This window comes from Dama dama, chromosome 5 (genome assembly GCF_033118175.1).
Source record: "Dama dama isolate Ldn47 chromosome 5, ASM3311817v1, whole genome shotgun sequence".
Classification (NCBI taxonomy): domain Eukaryota; kingdom Metazoa; phylum Chordata; class Mammalia; order Artiodactyla; family Cervidae; genus Dama; species Dama dama.
The window spans coordinates 43,274,030-43,286,491 of record NC_083685.1 but is presented as its reverse complement, the minus strand read 5'-3'; positions in this window follow the sequence as shown (position 1 = coordinate 43,286,491).

Sequence of the window (12,462 nt, the reverse complement as noted above, 5' to 3'; positions counted from 1 at the left end):
CCCAGTGCACCAGACCCGAGCACTTGTCTCATGTATCCCACCTGGGCTGGTGATCTGTTTCCCTATGGATAATATACATGCTGTTCTCTCGAAACATCCCACCCTCGCCTTCTCCCACAGAGTCCAAAAGTCTGTTCTGTACATCTGTGTCTCTTTTTCTGTTTTGCGTATAGGGTTATCACTACCATCTTTCTAAATTCCATATATATGTGTTAGTATGCTGTAATGTTCTTTATCTTTCTGGCTTACTTCACTCTGTATAATGGGCTCCAGTTTCATCCATCTCATTAGAACTAATTCAAATGAATTCTTTTTAACGGCTGAGTAATAGTCCATTGTGTATATGTACCACAACTTTCTTATCCATTCATCTGCTGATGGGTGTCTAGGTTCCTTCCATGTCCTGGCTATTATAAACAGTGCTGCGATGAACATTGGGGTGCAGGTGTCTCTTTCAGATCTGGTTTCTTCAGTGTGTATGCTCAGAAGTGGTATTGCTGGGTCATATGGCAGTTCTATTTCCAGTTTTTTAAGAAATCTCCACACTGTTTTCCATAGTGGCTGTACTAGTTTGCATTTCCACCAACAGTGTAAGAGGGTTCCCTTTTCTCCACACCCTCTCCTGTATTTATTGCTTGTAGACTTTTGGATAGCAGCCATCCTGACTGGCATGTAATGGTACCTCATTGTGGTTTTGATTTGCATTTCTCTGATAATGAGTGATGTTGAACATCTTTTCATGTGTTTGTTAGCCATCTGTATGTCTTCTTTTCACAGAACTAGAACAAATAATTTCACAATTTGTATGGAAATACAAAAAACCTCGAATAGCCAAAGTAATCTTGAGAAAGAAGAATGGAACTGGAGGAATCAACCTGCCTGACTTCAGACTCTACTACAAAGCCACAGTCATCAAGACAGTATGGTACTGGCACAAAGACAGAAATATAGATCAATGGAACAGAATAGAAAACCCAGAGATAAATCCACGAACCTATGGACACCTTATCTTTGACAAAGGAGGCGAGGATATACAATGGAAAAAAGACAACCTCTTTAACAAGCGGTGCTGGGAAAACTGGTCAACTACTTGCAAAAGAATGAAACTAGAACACTTTCTAACACCATACACAAAAATAAACTCAAAATGGATTAAAGATCTAAATATAAGACCAGAAACTATAAAACCCCTAGAGGAGAACATAGGCAAAACACTCTCCAACATGAATCACAGCAGGATCCTCTATGACCCACCTCCCAGAATATTGGAAATAAAAGCAAAACTAAACAAATGGGACCTAATGAAACTTAAAAGCTTTTGCACAACAAAAGAAACTATAAGCAAGGTGAAAAGACAGCCCTCAGATTGGGAGAAAATATTAGCAAATGAAGCAACAGACAAAGGATTAATCTCAAAAATATATAAGCAACTCCTGCAGCTCAATTCCAGAAAAATAAATGACCCAATCAAAAAATGGGCCAAAGAACTAAACAGACATTTCTCCAAAGAAGACATACAGATGGTTATAATATTTCTTAAATGAATATAAACATAAAGCCAGCAATAAGTTTCTAGTTTTATAGTTCATAGATAAAAATATGAAACTCAAATACAAACACAATAATGCATCTAATAAAATTTAAATTGACAGTTCTAGTTTAATACTTTGGACAATATTGTTTTGCTGAAACTAAATAATGAGCTTCTTTTATCAGCTAATTCAATACCATGATGAACCAATCTGAGAATGTACACCAAAATGTACCAGAAAATCCTGAAAAAAAAGTTTAAAATATTATCTCAAAAGTTCTTCATTGGGAATGTACTATTACTCTTACTACTAGTAGAACAATTACACAGATGAATAGTCACTAAGACAGAATTCATGCAATGCAAATACAGCACTGAACACCAAGGTACAGGTCTTCTGAGCTCAGAATAACTAATCCTTCTCTAGTCTTTCACTGCTTTTCACTATTCAAACGAATGTCCTTTTGCAAAATTCTTTGTGGAGCTCTTTGGACTTCTTTGGCTCCAATCCATCATTCTTAAATCAAATTTGCCTCCTTTCTTTTCTCATTAGCCTGTTACAACTACTCTGTTACACTATGCTATTTTTGTGGTATTAAATCAAAGTCTGAATTGATTAACTTAAAAATCAAGCCATAACCTATGAAGATGACTGTCCCTTGTAAATTACTGCCAAAAAACAAGGTTTTCAAGTAACTGGTCAAAATAATTCCATATGAATAAAACAGTAGATGTAAAATATGTATTAGCTTTTTAATTTTAGGATATATCAATTTCGTGGCAGCTAATAATGTCCCCTAACGATATGAAAGTAAAAATGCTGTCATTTCAGGTAACCACTGGGTACCAGTGTAATCATAAACATGAAAGTAAATGCTGGCACTGAAATCAGTATTTAGTAGCAAAGCAGCCATTCCCATACCAAAATATTCTTACATAAACATTTTAATTATCACTGAAATGAAAGCTTAAATACAAAACAACTTCAGCCAAAATGCTCCTCCTGTAGTGTAAGTCTTCGTAATACAAATTGCCTGTAACAAAATAGATTAATTCTGAACTGGAATTTGTTTTACAGAGACCACTATTAGTCATCACCTGATAATTGAGAACATCGGTAAACCAAATAGAAGAGTCTGGCTTAGTCACACAAAACCACTTTCAGAGGTTGAGTGATCAAATCGTAAATTCATGGTTTTTGTTTACGTTTGATGAATGTGGGCTGAGCTGTAATAGTAATAACAATGCATGTACATGTACGTAATGATGTGAATATTTATGCTGGTGCTAATGGTAACTATAAAAACCCATTACATTTTTTAAAACTTTTAATGTTTGTCAAATACACTTCAAAAATTTACCATCATAACCCTTTTTTAAGTTTACAGCTCAGTGGTATTAATTACATTCACATTGTTTTACAGCCAATCTCCAGAACTCTTTTCATCTTGAAAAACTGAAACTTATACCAATTAGAAAACTCACCATTCCTTCCTCCCTCAGCCCATGGAAACCACCATTCTACTTCATCTCTTTGAATTTGACTACTTTAGGTACCTCACATAAGTGGAATTGTATAGTATCTGTTCTTTTGTGACTAATTTAGCATAGTGTCCTTGAGGTCCATCCATGTTGTAGTACATGTCAGAATTTCCTTCCTTTTTAAAGCTGAATCATATTTAATTGTATGTATGTGCCACATTTCATTTTTTCATTCATATGACAATGGACACTTACAGTGCTTCTGCTTTTTGGCTATTGTGAATAATGGGTTGTTCAAGTAGCTCTTCAAGTCCTTGCTTTCAGTTCTTTTGAGATATACACAGAACTGAAAATGCCAGATCATATGGTAATTCTATTTTATTTATTATTTTTGGTAAGGAATTGCCATACTATTTTCCATGATAGCTGTACCAGTTTTCATTTCCATCAATAGTGCATAAGTGTTCTAATCTTTCTCCATCCTCAGCAACATTTGTTTTCTTCTTTTTCCCTTGCTTAATTTTTTTTTATTGTACCCATCCTCATTGTTATGAAATGAAATGCCCATTACTTTTGAGCAAAGACCTCATTATTTTCAGGATTTTCTTAGTGGTGTTTATTTTTTGTCAGTATTGATCAGCCAAAATGTTAATTGTATATTATGATAACAAAATAGAACCACAAAATACAGTTAGTTAATTTTTAAAAACTAAACAGTCATATTTCAAATCTGAAACTCTATCTCATAATCCTTTTTTCTCATTAAAATTTTTATAAAACAATTCTTATAATGTAGTTTCTCAGGGATGGACTATAGAGTTATGAAAGAATAGACTATTTTTCACTATCTTTGTTCTGCTTATATCCAGAGCATATGAATGAGTGGCTTATTTCCTATTCTGCTTCTGCCACTGATTTACAGTGGCCTCACTTATTAACTATTCCTATACTACCAGAGAGGGAAGCATTAGATTTTCACTTTCTCATAGATAGTTTCAATCAAATATTGTTAGAACTTTGGTGAATGTAGGCTGCGCCGCAATAGTAATAAGAACGCATATATGTAATGATGTAAATATTTATGCTTGTGTCAATGGTAATTGTAAAAATCTATTGCATTTTTAAAGGCAGAGGAGTTTGATAACATCATGTTATATTTCCCTTTTTCAACTTACCATTCTTATATCTCTTTCATAGCTGTCATATTTCATATGTATCTCTGAGTACTGAACATGGATGTGTTTATGATAGTTAAAAATATGTCAGATAGGATACATCCATATTCACTGTAGTGAAATCACGTGAGAGATGCTTTGAAATGTAGTTTACATTCTAAAATTTCCACACTTAAGGACTATGGCCCAACTGTGGAAGAAGAAATACCCTTTCATTTCTTCACTGGTAGCAACTAAGTGACTAGCAGAAAACATAAAGTCCTTCTGTTTAATATGCTCCTGAGAAACTCTGTCCCACAGATTAATCTCTACCTGTGCAAAATAACACCCCTTCCAGAGCTTATAAAACTTCAAGGAAAAACTAAAAAAAATAAAATAAAATAAAAAGTCATTTTGGTATCAATTATGACCAAGCCACTATAACTCCATAATGCCCTTGACAGGGAAGAGAGAATCCTTTATGATCTTTCCTGTAGATAAATCATTGGAGAAGTGAATTGCACTGCATGACCAGTTACATATATGTCACTTTGTCAAAACTGGAAACAGTTATTTCCCAAATACATGAGAGTTATGGCAATTACTATGTTGCATAAAAGCTAATTATTCATAGGTGTTGATCATGTCAATTATATCTCTTGAAAAGAAATTTGAACCTTTGCTGCAACTGCTAAACTTGCAAATTGTTCATTAATTTTGGCCCTGGCTCTAACCTTAAAGCAATAAATATTTTAATATTTACTGATTAAAGAATAACATTCTTCTCTATGGTCAAGTGTATGGTCTACAGATTTTCTTGAATAAGCTAAAGAAAATAATGTGTTAAAAGTCACTATTAAAATTATTTGTTACAATTGACTCCAAATTTTTGTTTACTGGCAATAATTACATACTGATCCAAATGATAAACTTGATGTACAAATAAGACCTTTTCCCGAAAGCTTTAAAATAATGGATGAATCATAATTTTACATGGTGTTATTTATCAAACCACAGTTAATAATGATGACTCACAGTGTTATATTATATTTTATTATTTTATTTTATTATTATACTGTATAATAATTAATAACTTTAATAGTATAATTATGATATAAATAATATCAATTTTATATTACTATATTGTATATTAATGTCATAGACTTCTTTATAAACTTTCATTCTCATTAAAATTTACTTGTAGTTTTACCATCCTACAATATCAATATTTTTCAATCAAATACCTTTCATTTTTACTAATATTTCATTTACTATTCATCCCTTTAATAAAATAAAACATGAAGGTTTATCTGCATTTGTTCCTCATTTTTCTATTTTCTACTTCAGATCACTTTCCATTACAGCCATATTCTTGTTAATACTGAATATAAACATTTTTATGATTCTCACTCTACTTATTACAGATTAGTGAACTACATGCTCAATACAACAATCTTTCATTGATTGTCCTCTCTGTTCATCAATTCCTGCTTTTAAATTTTCTATGCAGCTGGCTTTACCCAATACATTTCTTATTCTGTCAAGGGTGATTGAAACTATTTCTGTTTTTATCTTTAATGGGGCTGACAGCACTTTTCCAGAGTCTCTTTGACTATATTTACATGTCAGAAAATACATGCTTACTAAATCATACTTTTATTTATACTTATTCGTATTAGTTTAATTAGTATGGCCAAAGCTACATCATTTCTCTCATTTTCTCCATGTATAAGAATTTTTTCTTCTTCTGACTAGTTAATATGATCTACCTGTCTATCTCGGTGCTTGCAATAGACATAAATATGGGGCTAATAAATATTTACTAAATTATTAGTATATAGTTATATGACTACTATAAATATTTTCTTAGGCTAGTATTTATAGTCATAGGCTCTTCAGTTACAGTTCAAGCTGGGAGTTGACAGACATTACCTTATATTATGGAAATAAGGACACTGATTGGTTATTACTCCACTTCTCAAAAAAAAATCATACATTTTTTGGAAGGGAGGTTGAGACTTATTTCACCTTTTTACTCAAAATAAGAATTAATAGTGATGAGAAATTATAGGATTTCTATTTTATTTATTATTGGCAGCCAATTATTAAACCCAAGCCTTAAATATTCAACAGCATTCCTGGATAGACTGTGTGTGCAAACTCTTCACAGAAACGGAAAGAAATTAAATTTGCATATACAGTTTGCTTATAGCTCTTAGGATGACTAGGGGAAAAAATGGTATCCCATATTCCACAAAAGTAGAGATCATTCTGAATGCTTCAGTTGAACCTTACCTTTTCCATTTCCATTGTTATGATTCTAGCAATATCTCACTTCCCAGCTAATACATTCCAGTCTCTGACTACCTCACGCCTTTTGAACTAAACACTGTGTCATGGAAAAGGAATCATATCAGCATTCTTGAACCTTGGCTTGGATTTGCTGCTCCTTGATTTTGACTCTTGCTGATTCTTACTAAGCGTCTTGTGATCTGCTTCTGGGTCACTCTCAGACTCCTCGCGCTTCCTCAACTTCAGTTCCCTGTCTTTGGATTCTTATTCTTTCATGTTAATTTTGGGTTTTAGTCTTCCAGAACAGAGGGTTTACATTAATATAGACTCATAATATGCTTGATCTGTATCTGGAATTGTTTATTTTTTAAGTCAGTGAAAAAAATGGTCAATATAACACATGTATCTACTCTCCTATGAGTAAAAATAATAGCAAATAAGAAAATAATTCTCATTACTTGCAGATGATATAATTTGTATTCCTTGAAAACCTACCTATATGAACAGAAAAATATAATAAAAATAAAGAGTTCAATAAGAAGCTTGATAGAGTATCAGCTCACAAAAGCAATAGTTCTTATGTATACCATCTCCCACACACTCCTAGAAAAGAAGATCCCATTAACAAACTATACAAAAAAAATCAAATTTATGAAATATGCATAAACCTTATAAGAAATAAATATGTAGAGTGAGAAGTGAACAAAATGATTAAAAGGGTTAAAAAGAAAAATAAGTTGATTAATTTCTGAATGGGAAAATTCAATAAGGATGTTATATATCCACAAATCAATATATAAATTCAATAAGATATCAATAATCTCAATCAAAAACCTCAAAGAAAATTTGTAAAGCTGAGAGTAAGGTTCATATTGAAAAGAATGTGTATAGAAATGGTCAAAGCAACTATGAGAAAATAAACAAAACACTAAAACTAGAACTTGCCCAAGCAGATATCAACATAAACTGTACATAGTTAAAGTATTGTGATACGTGCACAATGATGTAAATACAGGCCAGTAAACCATAATAAAATTTACATAGGAATTGTCTATATTATATAAATTGACATTCAAAATCAACTTATAAAGGAAATGAATTATTAAAAATGATGAGAGGATAGTTAACTATATTAAAGAATAACACTAAATTTGTATCTCATGAAATAGATAAAAGTACATGATCAGTGGTTAGACAATGTACTTTGTAAGTATTAAAAGGAGCTATTGACAAATGTTTTCATAATCTCAAAGTGATTAGGGCTTCATAAGCAAAGCACAATACACAGAAGCCATAAAGGAAAAGAACAACAGTTTTGACCACATACAAACTGTGCCAACTTTAATATTTCAGATGATACTGTCTTATATAATATTTATTGAGATATCAATTATGAATTACTGTGAAGGACATCCTGAGAAAGAAATTTCAATGTAGGTAATTTTTTTTTAAGTGATCACAGACAACAGGTATAATGAACAGGGACACACAAAATGAGGAAAAGTGAACGCAAAGCTTTGATGATGATATGGTACACAATGAAGTCTCAGTTTCCCATAACGCCTCCCTGAACTGCTCATGAAAAAGATAGAAAAGCAAGTATTTATATACTATTTTCTGCCCCACTTTGGTCGAGGATCAGCCTCAGAGCACTAAGTTCCCCATACTTCTAGCCTGACTTCCACACTGACTGAGTTCCAATGACTTCAGAAAGAAGAAAGAAAAGCATAGCTTGCATTTACAGCAGTATTATGTCTATGTGAATTTGAGTGTGCAAAGAACTTTCTAATATGCTATGGTTGAAATCAGATGTAGATCAATGAGATGTGACTCAGCACACTGAAGCACTGGCTGCAGTCTACTCTTTGTACCATTCTTAGTCATCAGTGAGCCACATTAAAACCACTCTGTCACTAACTTCTCAAACTGGTGATTAGCCAGTCTTTCAAAAGGGCTTGATATAGAAGAGTTAGTGGAATAAGTGACAGTACCCAGAGTGACGGGCTTCCCAGGTGGTGCTAGTGGTAAAGAAACCCCTGCCAATGCAGGAGACATAAAGACACACCAGTTTAATACCTGGGTCAGGAAGATTGCCTGGAGGAGGGTATGGCAACTCACTCCAGCATTCTCGCCTAGAGAATCCCATGGACAGAGGAGTCTGGTGGGCTACAGCCCAAAGGGTCACAAAGAGCCGGACACAACTGAAGCGATTTAGCACACACACAAGCAACCCAGAGCAATAGCCAAGTGCAAGTCACAATATACTCCTTTCTCTACCATCGATTCTAGAATTCACTGTCTTAAAACCTAAGGCTCTTGTCAGTCTCTAACAAGTGTAATTATAAACTGTCCACTGATAGAGCTTTAGTTCATGTAGAATCCTGACTGTATCTTGGGTAGAAGCTTGGGAATCAAAAGCTCTAATCCATAAACCTTAGATTTGTAGTGGGAAAATAGGACAAATTGTAGGGTGGGTCACTGAAGTCAAATTGAGAAGGATTGATCATACTTCCTCCCCTTTGTCCGTGAGTCCATATATTCTAGCTATTGACGACATGGCCTCAAGTATGTGATCAAATTGTACAATGTATCCCGAAGAACAGCAGTTTAACAGTACATCATTTCCAAGCAGTCACAGCTGAGATTTAAATAGACTATTTCAATTAGTAGGATCTCCTCATCCAATTGACTGCTTGATGAATAGATCCTGTGGCCATATCTGGGGATGTGTTTTTATGTATCCCACATCAGCAAGTCTGACTTTGTCCAAACTCTCAGGTAGGGGTGCTCTGTAGCCTGCCAGGCTCCTCTGTCCATGAAATTCTCCAGGCAAGAATACTGGAGTTGGTTGCCATGCCCTTCTCCAGGGGATCTTCCTGACCCAGGGATCAAACCCCTGTCTCTGACATCTTCTACATTGACAGGCAGGTTCTTTACCACTAGCGCCACCTGGGAAGCCCCCACACCACAAGCAGAACAGGCAGATTCATACAGGGATTGAGTGTTAATTTTGGTAAGAATGAATTACTTGCCCCAACAAGGCAGGAAAGGATCTTTTATAACAGTGGTCCCCAGCCTTTTTGGCACCTGGGAACAATTTCGTGAAAGATAATTTTTCCACAGCTTGGGGGTAGGGGGGATGTTTCCAGGATGATTCAAGTTCATTACATTTATTGGGCATTTTGTTTCTGTTGTTTAGTCACTAAGTCATGTCTGACTCTTTGTGACCCCACGGACTGCAGCATGCCAGGCTCTTCTGTCCTCCACTCTCTCCCAGAGTTTCCTCAAATTCATGTCCATCGAGTTGGTGATGCTATTTAACCATCTCATCCTTTGCTACCCCCTTTTCCTTTTGCCTTCAATCTTTCCCAACCTCAGAGTCTTTTCCTATGAGTCAGCTCTTTGCATCAGGTGTCACTTTATTTCTAATTTAATGCTGCCACTGATCTGACAGCAGGTACCAGTCTGTGGCCCAGAAATTGAGGATCCCTGTTTAACAAGCTAACACTAAATGGAGAGCAGGCATGCTCAGTGATACACAATGTCAAGATCCCAGTACTGATTGCTGCTGCCAATAGATAGGGCATTTAGTCGTGACAGTAGCTATATCATCTAGGATAGAAGACCACGCTGTTACATCCACACACAGGCTTTATCAGTACTACCATGTCTACTCAATTCATGGACCCATATGGTAAGCAATAAGGTGCCTGAGGACAATGGCTGGCATATACCTGTCAGATGAATCATCCTGTCCACTGGTTGTTCAGTCTCCTCCATAGTGGAATCTTTTTGCTAGGCATTGGTATGAGACACACAAAGCCTGCATCCATTTCCATGAGTCCATCCATATAATTCTTTTAAAAATATCCTTGCCTATAATATTCTAGTCATTCTCCCAAGCCATTGACCATGAAGTCTGTAAAGTTTTCCTATAAAAGGTCCGTATAGTAAACATTTTAGATTTGGTGATCTGAGCCATATAATCTCTATTGCAGCTATTCAAATCTGCCTTTGTAGCAGAAAAATAGCCATAAATATTACATAAATGAATGTGTGGCTGTGTTTCAACAAAATGTTATTTATGGACACTGAAATTTGAGTTTCATATGATTTTCACACATCATGAAATATTATTCTTTTAAAATTTTTCCAACCAATCCAAAAATATAAAATCAATTTTTAACTCACAGGCTATATAGAAACAAACATTGGAGCAGATTTGTTTTTCAGGATACAGTTTTCCAATCCCTTCCTTGAACCAACAAGCAAAGCCATGCACTGCTGCATGAGAAATCATAGTCTTATATCACGCCACTTTTCCCTCCATGCAAGGTGAAAAATTATGTATACTCTTCACAGTTCTGCCCAATGTAATTATTTCCTCTCATCAATGTCTTTAAGAACTACCCTTGAGTGGGTCTACAGTGCATCAGTATTGCAATTGGTTCATGCTTAACTATTAATACAGCCTATGGGGCCAAATTTCTCTCCTACTCCATCAGCTAGCTGAAAAAAAATGTTCCACAAAGCTGAGGAAGAACCATCAGTTTATCTGTCTTTTGATCTTGTTTGGGTCCAGTTCGTATTATATAATTTCCATCCTTCAATAAATTGCTATGTATCTGCCAGACCTTATACTTTGATGTATCCTGCAAACCCTTCTACCAGGTCACTCCAGTTTCATGGTTGTTTGAGGCATCATGAAAAGGGACTCAGTCTCTTTAAGGGCTTAATAGCCTCCCAAAATCTACTTGTTAAAGTTTTTTGCTGAAGAGATCATATTCTTCTAGGTGCCTAGGTGACTGTGTAAAAGCCTCTCTTAACAAGGCTTCTTACATCTATTTCCACAGGATCTGGTGGGTCATACACCTTGAAGGGAGTGACAGTGTATACAATGACTTAGACCTAGTAAAGAAGTCTCTTTCTCTGGCTTCTTCTCACATGAAACCAGCATTCTTCTGAGTGACCAAATAGCCATTAGAGAGGGATTGATTAATCTCAAGTATGGTGTTGCCTTCAAAATACAAAAAAGTTCAAGTGCACCAAGCCAAGGACTGTCCATTTTTCTCAGAATTAAAGAGTGCAAGGTACAATGATCTGTTAACTTGATGGAATGCTTCACATCCCCCAAACCAGTCCCTCAAATTTTACCTATTTGACAAGTCCCTGAATCTTACAGGATCCATCCCCCATCCTCTCTTATACATGTGTTTTAGTAGAGCATCCAGGGTACTGGCCACTTCTTTTCCATCAGGTCTGATTAGTAGAAGATAATCAGTGACCATGATGATTTAATAGAATGTCAAAAATTATCAAAGATTCTTCAAACTATAGAACACATATAGAAGATAGCCCTGGAGTCATTCCATTTTGATCTTCATTAATAATACAGATTGAAAACATCTTTACCAGATCAACAGTCACACATCAAGTACGAGAGGTTCTGTTTCTATTCCAATAAAAATACCATATCTGGTGCAGGGGCAACAATTGCTAATACTATTTGGTAAGGCTTACAGTGATTTACCCACATATGCTATGATTCACCTGCTTTTGTATAAACCATATAGGAGAACTAAACAGAACTATGTTAAAGCCACCACCTTTGTATATTTTTAAGATTCAGGGAAATATCAATCTCTGAAATCTCATTTGGGGACCATAGATGGGATGCCTTACAGACTCATTTTGATTTACTAATCAGTGAGTCTATTTATTACCTGCAACCTGGAGATATGATAGCATTCTGGTTCTCTCAGTATCAATATCAACTGAAACTCTGCATCCCACTCTTCTCAAAAGCCTAGGAATCGCCCTTCCTTCCATATGTAGTTAATCTGGTTGACTGTCACAGATCTTGCTAGAAAATAGGGGAGTATTTTTTGTATATTCTCATAATGAAGTTGCAAAATCTTCCTCAAGCAGACCTGGGTTTTTCTTCCCTTGATTACATTGAGGTGTGAGAACAGGCTCCCTTACTGAACCAGGGTGAGGCATTGG